The sequence below is a fragment of the Cryptomeria japonica genome, chromosome 9 (assembly GCF_030272615.1).
Source record: "Cryptomeria japonica chromosome 9, Sugi_1.0, whole genome shotgun sequence".
In the NCBI taxonomy this organism is placed as follows: Eukaryota; Viridiplantae; Streptophyta; class Pinopsida; order Cupressales; family Cupressaceae; genus Cryptomeria; species Cryptomeria japonica.
The window spans coordinates 665,188,720-665,194,719 of NC_081413.1; positions in this window are offsets into that span (position 1 = coordinate 665,188,720).

The following is a 6,000-nucleotide window of genomic DNA, read 5'->3' on the forward strand; positions in this document are numbered from 1 at the left end:
GTTAGGTTAGGTGGTTAAAGTTAGGAGCCATGTGCTCATTTGAATTTAGAAATTCAAATAATTGGAAAATGGTAATTAATCTCAACAAACTTGAGTTTGTTAATCTTAATTAGGGATTAGAAGAATTGATTAATTTGGGGGAGACATTAATTAATTTAGAATTAATTAATCAAAGGGGGATGTGAGATGAACTATATAAATAAACCATTTAGATTTATTTACTAGTAGATAAATAGAGAAATTAATTAAATTGTTTGTGAATTCAGTTAATTGGGAAAGGGAATTAATCAAATAACTGCGTATTTAATTAACTATCTTCAGACCATTTTTAGGTGTATACAATATTATTTTATTATATATAATTAATTCTGAAATCGGTTATTTCCAGAAAAACTTATAATTTAAGATTATATATTTATGCTTGGAAATACATTAGGAGATTAATTTATATGTGAATTTATTTAACCTTATTGGACAAATGACAACATTGATTTCTTTGTATTAATATAGTTGTATTTTCTTATTTTCTGGAAAATCTTTAATTGCAAGTTATTTATGCTTTTGGTTGTTCTAAGAAAAGATTGCCTATATTAGGATCTTGTGTAAATGGTATTTGCAGTCAAGCTTAATTTCATTGCAAATTCTGGTTGAGTTGTCATTATGTCATATGTTGTTATACCCCTTAGTCAGGTGTTGTTATATAACCTTGTTGATGTGAGCCATTGTGTGTTTTGTTCCAAATGGTCAATCCTGGGTTAATGATTGTGTATCCTTCACCTATGGTTTGTCAGGATTAGATACGGTTGTCAGTTTTTGCCATAGAGTTCTCGTAGAGAGACCTTTCCTGTTAGTGTCCTATGAGAGAGAGTGGCTTTCGAGTGGGGGCCGTGCTCAAAGTGGATGGCAGGATAACCCCTCGAAAGTCAGTTAATAAGTGATAACCTAATAATTGATTAGGGGGTGGGTAGTTAAAATATTAATTAAGATAATATGCCTCGCACATGGTTGAGTGCTTGTAAAGGCTCAAGATGTGGTGAGAAGGCCTGGAATGGAAAACCTACCACCTTGTCTTCACGAAAGGATTGGTAGGGTCCGCATGAGACTTAGATGGAGCCGAAGGTTCGAGAGAGGTTACCAGGATAACCCACGATGAGGGCCGGGATCTATGGAGGCCTACCAGGGTAACCACCTTAAGCCATGCGATGACACTCTCTCCTTAGAGTCACTAGTGTTTGTGAGTTGAGTCACATGGATGTTTGCAGAGTCATGTTGTTCTATCATACTTGTCTTATTTTGCTTGCTTGAGGGTCTTCTACTATCTCCTAGCACGGTGGGGTGGTTCCATTTTGGGATCACATGGTCGGGTGGTAGTGCCACTTCCTATCGTATGTTCTGGATTGTATCTTTAGGCGAGGAAAGGCTTCGCTGGTGTTTCTTGGTTCGTGGTTCATGTACCAGGTCTTGTTCGTGATCATTGTTCAGTTGAGGCCTTGTGGTCATTGTATCAAACATTTATGTAACCTTGACATTGTAACTTTGTAATCCGTGGTATTATTGGAAACCATTTATTTATGGATATTGTAATATTGGATCATTAGAATGTATGTTAATTCAGTTGCTTTAATCTTTGTATAAATGATCTATGGAAAAATAAATGCATCAGAAAACTTTGATTCTTTCATTGTGGAATTTAGATGTATGTGTAGGTATTATCTTAAGCATTTAATTTTCCTAATTAGATGGACAATTGGATTAACCATGGTGTTAATATAATCTACGAGTTAATCTTTGTTGGGAACCCTTAGGAAATCATATGTTAGACTTCCGTTGTGTTTTTAAACGTGCAAATGTTATAATTAATGCACTTAATCTTTTTTTAAAAAAATATTTCACCCTTTAGTTGCCTAGTTGTGTTGTTTTCCTTTAGGGTTTCTGGCAGGGCATTACATTTGGTATCAGAGCCAAGTTTCAACATTGGGTACTCTGGGTTTGTAGTGAGCCTATACAGTTTGACCTTGTTGCTTAGGTCTTAATGTTGTGTTTCCCTTGTTTTATCCTTGCCGTAGATTTGAACCATTTTCTCTTTTGTGGTGCTATGTCATGGCTAGGAAAGATAGGGGAGGTGGCCGTACGAGTGGTCGCAAAGGAGGCATAGGTGGAGGATGGGGCCATGGTTTTGACCGTCATAGTCCTTCACCACCACCCACTCATGTGAGTGTTGAGCTGGAACAGTCTGTTCATCAGGAGTCACAACATGCAAGAGAGCAGGTTCCTGAAAGGGAAGAGCCGAGACGGATGTTTCAAGAGGTTCTGGCCAGGTTAGGCCCCAGGCCTGAGGTTGATCAGCCTAATCTTGTTTAGGTTGAGAAGTCGCATCAGTAGGTTCTAGAGGAGAGAGAGAGAGAGAGAGAGAGAGAGAGAGAGAGAGAGAGAGAGAGAGAAAGAGAGAGAGAGAGAACCTAGAAGGAGGGAGATTCCAGCTGACCGAGATCCACCTTCTTTGGGTAACATAAAGGACTTGATGAGGTCCAACCCTCCTTTCTTTGATGGTATGGGTACCGGTCTCGAGGCAGAGACCTGGCTTATTAGTCTGGATCGGTGTTTTGCTATGTTCCCATACAGTACCAACACCAAGGCGAGATGTGCTATCATGCGTCTCGATACTTTTGCTTCGATCTGGTGGAGACTAGAGGAGGAGAAGGGTAAGTGCACCAAGATGGTGAACAAAAAGGGGGGTATAAGTGGCCACTTTTTTTTTTCTTTCTTTCTTTCTGAAAACAGGTAAACCTGAACTTCAAAGAGCAATTTGAAGGTCATGCACTCAAAACTAGGAGTTGAGAAAACAATATGAATTGTAGTACTATGAATCTAGTTTCTAAACTACTATTTTTTAAAAAAATTGGATAAGATTAAGAGGGTCAAACCTTTCACACACGAAAAACTCTTCCTGATTTTTTTAGAAAATATAACATAGCTGTTTTCATGCGCTGCACAAAATATATAGTTAGATTTAGTATTTTGTAAAACCCTTTGGTAGGATGATAGGTAAGAGTGAGATCTAGAAGTTGTGTATTTTTTTTGTAATTTTTTGTTGCGTATTTTATTTTTTATGATTTTTGGAAGTGACCGCATCCTGAAAATTTGGTACCTGTTCATGTGCTGGGCATAACTTGCATCAAAATAATAAAAAATGCAATTTTCTTTTTTAAAAGTGTATAGAATCTAGTGTAGAACAATAATATATAATTTATTTTGAATTTGGTCAATTATATCAAAATTTATTAAAAATATGGTAGACATATGTCTATGAGGACTATCAAGGAACTGATAAAGAAAATTAAAGTTTACTATGCTAATGTTGTCCAAAAATTAAAAAAATTATATGGTCAGAAAACTAAGAAGATGTGTGAGATTATGGTGGTAATTTTAGAGATACCCACTTGATCATTTGTAAACCTAATGATGATGAAGTCAAGAAATCATGTTGGAGGATCAAAAAATGTGTAAAGGAACAAAAAAGGGGGGGAAATGGGCTTGCAAGCCTTAGGGTCGTTTTCCAACCCTCTTACCAAGCCAAAACCTGCATGGGTTTTGAAGAACCAAAAGTACTATTCATAGTTCTAAATAACCCGTACGGGTTATGAAGAACTAGAAATATATTTTTTTGTTTCACAAAACCCGTACGGGTTATGAAGAACTAAAAACATTTTTTTTGTTTCACAAAACCCGTATGGGTTATGAAGACATAATAATGTATGCCTGTAAACTTAGCATTTACTACACATGTTTTAGACATACCTAGATAATATGTGTTTATATATGTATATATGCATATCTATAGTTATATATACATATATTTATATAGATATATGTATCTATGTTTGTATACATGCATGTACCTCTTCTTTCTCTCTCTCTCTCTCTCATCTTACTTCCCCCATCATTGTCTTTGTCTATTTTGAGCCCTAATTATTTTCCTTGAGTTCTATCTCATCTCTCTCCCCCTCACACTTCTCTATTTTTTGATTCTCTCGCCCTTTTCTCCTTCTTGTTCTCTCTCTACCTCATGTCTCTCACCCTCTCCTCCTCCTCCTACTCTCTCTCTCTCTCTCACACACACACACACACACATTATCCTATCCTATTCTTACCCTCTCCCCCTTCTCTCTTTCTCTCCCCCTCCCTCTCCCTCTCCCCCCTCTCCCTCCCCCTTTCATTATCTTGAATCTCTCTTTCTCTCCCTCTCTCTCTCTCCTATACTCTCTCTCTCTCCCTCTCCCTCTCTTTATCCTATTCTCCCCATCTCCACCCTCTCTCTCCCTTCCTCTCTCCCTCTCCCCCTCTCCTTTTCCCAATCTCCCTCTCTCTCTCCCTCTCCCCCTCTCCTTTCCCCAATCTCCCTCTCTCCCTCCCCCTCTCCTTCTCTCCCTCTCTCCCTCTCCTTTTCCCAATCTCCCTCTCTCTCCATCTCTCTCTCCCCCTCTCCTTTTCCCAATCTCCCTCTCTCTCCCCTCCCTCCCTCCTTCTCTCCCTCTCCCTCCCTCTCTCCCTTTCCCCATCTCCTTTTCCCAATCTCCCTCTCTCTCCCTCTCCCCCTCTCTTTTCCCCAATATCCCTCTCTCCCTCCACCTCTCCCTCTCCTTTTCCCAATCTCCCTCTCTCTCTCCCCCCCTCTCTTTCTCTCCTCTCTCTCTCCCCCCCTCTCTTTCTCTCCTCTCCCTCTCCCCCTCTCCTTTCCCAAATCTCTCATTTTCCCAATCTCCCTCTTTCTCCCTCTCCCTCCCCCTCTCCTTTTCCCAATCTCTCTCTCTCCCTCTACCTCTCTCCCTCCCCCTCTCCTTCTCTCCCTCTCTTCCTCTCCCCCTCTCCTTTTCCCAATCTCCCTCTCACTCCCTCTCCCTCTCTCCTTTCCCCAATCTCCCTCTCTCCCTCCCCCTCTCCTTCTCTCCTTCTCTCCCTCTCTCCCTATCCTTTTCCCAATCTCCCTCTCTCTCCCTCTCCCTATCCCTTCCTCTCTCCCTATCCCCCTCTCCTTTTCCCTCCCTCTCCCTCCCTCTCTTCATCTCCCCCTCTCCTTTTCCCAATCTCACTTTCTCTCCCTCTCCCCCTCTCCCCCTCTCCTTTCCCCAATCTCTCTCTCTCTCTCTCCCTCTCCCCCTCTCCTTTTCCCAATCTTGCTCTCTCCCTCTCCCTCTCTCTCTCTACCCCCTCCTTTCCCCAATCTCCCTCTCCCCCTCTCCCTCTCTCCTTTCCCCAATCTCTCCTTTTCCCAATCTCCCTCTCCCTCCCTCTCCCCCCCCCTCTCATTTTCCCAATCTCGCTCTCTCCCTCTCCCTCTCTCCCTCCCCCTCTCCTTCTCTCCCTCTCTCCCTCTCCATTTCTCCTTTTCCCAATCTCCCTCTCTCCCCCTTTCCCCCTCTCCCCCTCTCCTTTCCCCAATCTCCCTCTCTCCCTCCCCCTCTCCTTCTCTCCCTCTCTCCCTCTCCTATTACCAATATCCCTCTCTCTCCCTCTCCCTCTCCCTTCCTCTCTCCCTCTCCCTCTCTCCTTTTCCCTCCCTCTCCCTCCCTCTCTTCATCTCCCCCTCTCCTTTTCCCAATATCTCTTTCTCTCCCTCTCTCCCTCTCCTTTCCCCAATCTCCCTCTCTCTCCCTCTCCCTCTCCCCCTCTCCTTTTCCCAATCTCGCTCTCCCTCTCTCCCTCTCCCCCTCTCCTTTCCCAAATCTCTCCTTTTCCCAATCTCCCTCTCTCTCCCTCTCCCCCTCTCCTTTCCCCAATCTCCCTCTCTCCCTCTCTCCCTCCCCCTCTCCTTCCCTCTCCCCCTCTCCTTTCCCCAATATCCCTCTCTCCCTCCCCCTCTCCTTCTCTCCCTCTCTCCCTCTCCTTTCTCTAATCTCCCTCTCTCCCTCCCCCTCTCCTTCTCTCCCTCTCTCCCTCTCCCCCTCTCCTTTTCCCTCCCTCTCCCTCCCTCTCTCTCCCTATCCCTCCCTCTCTCCCTCT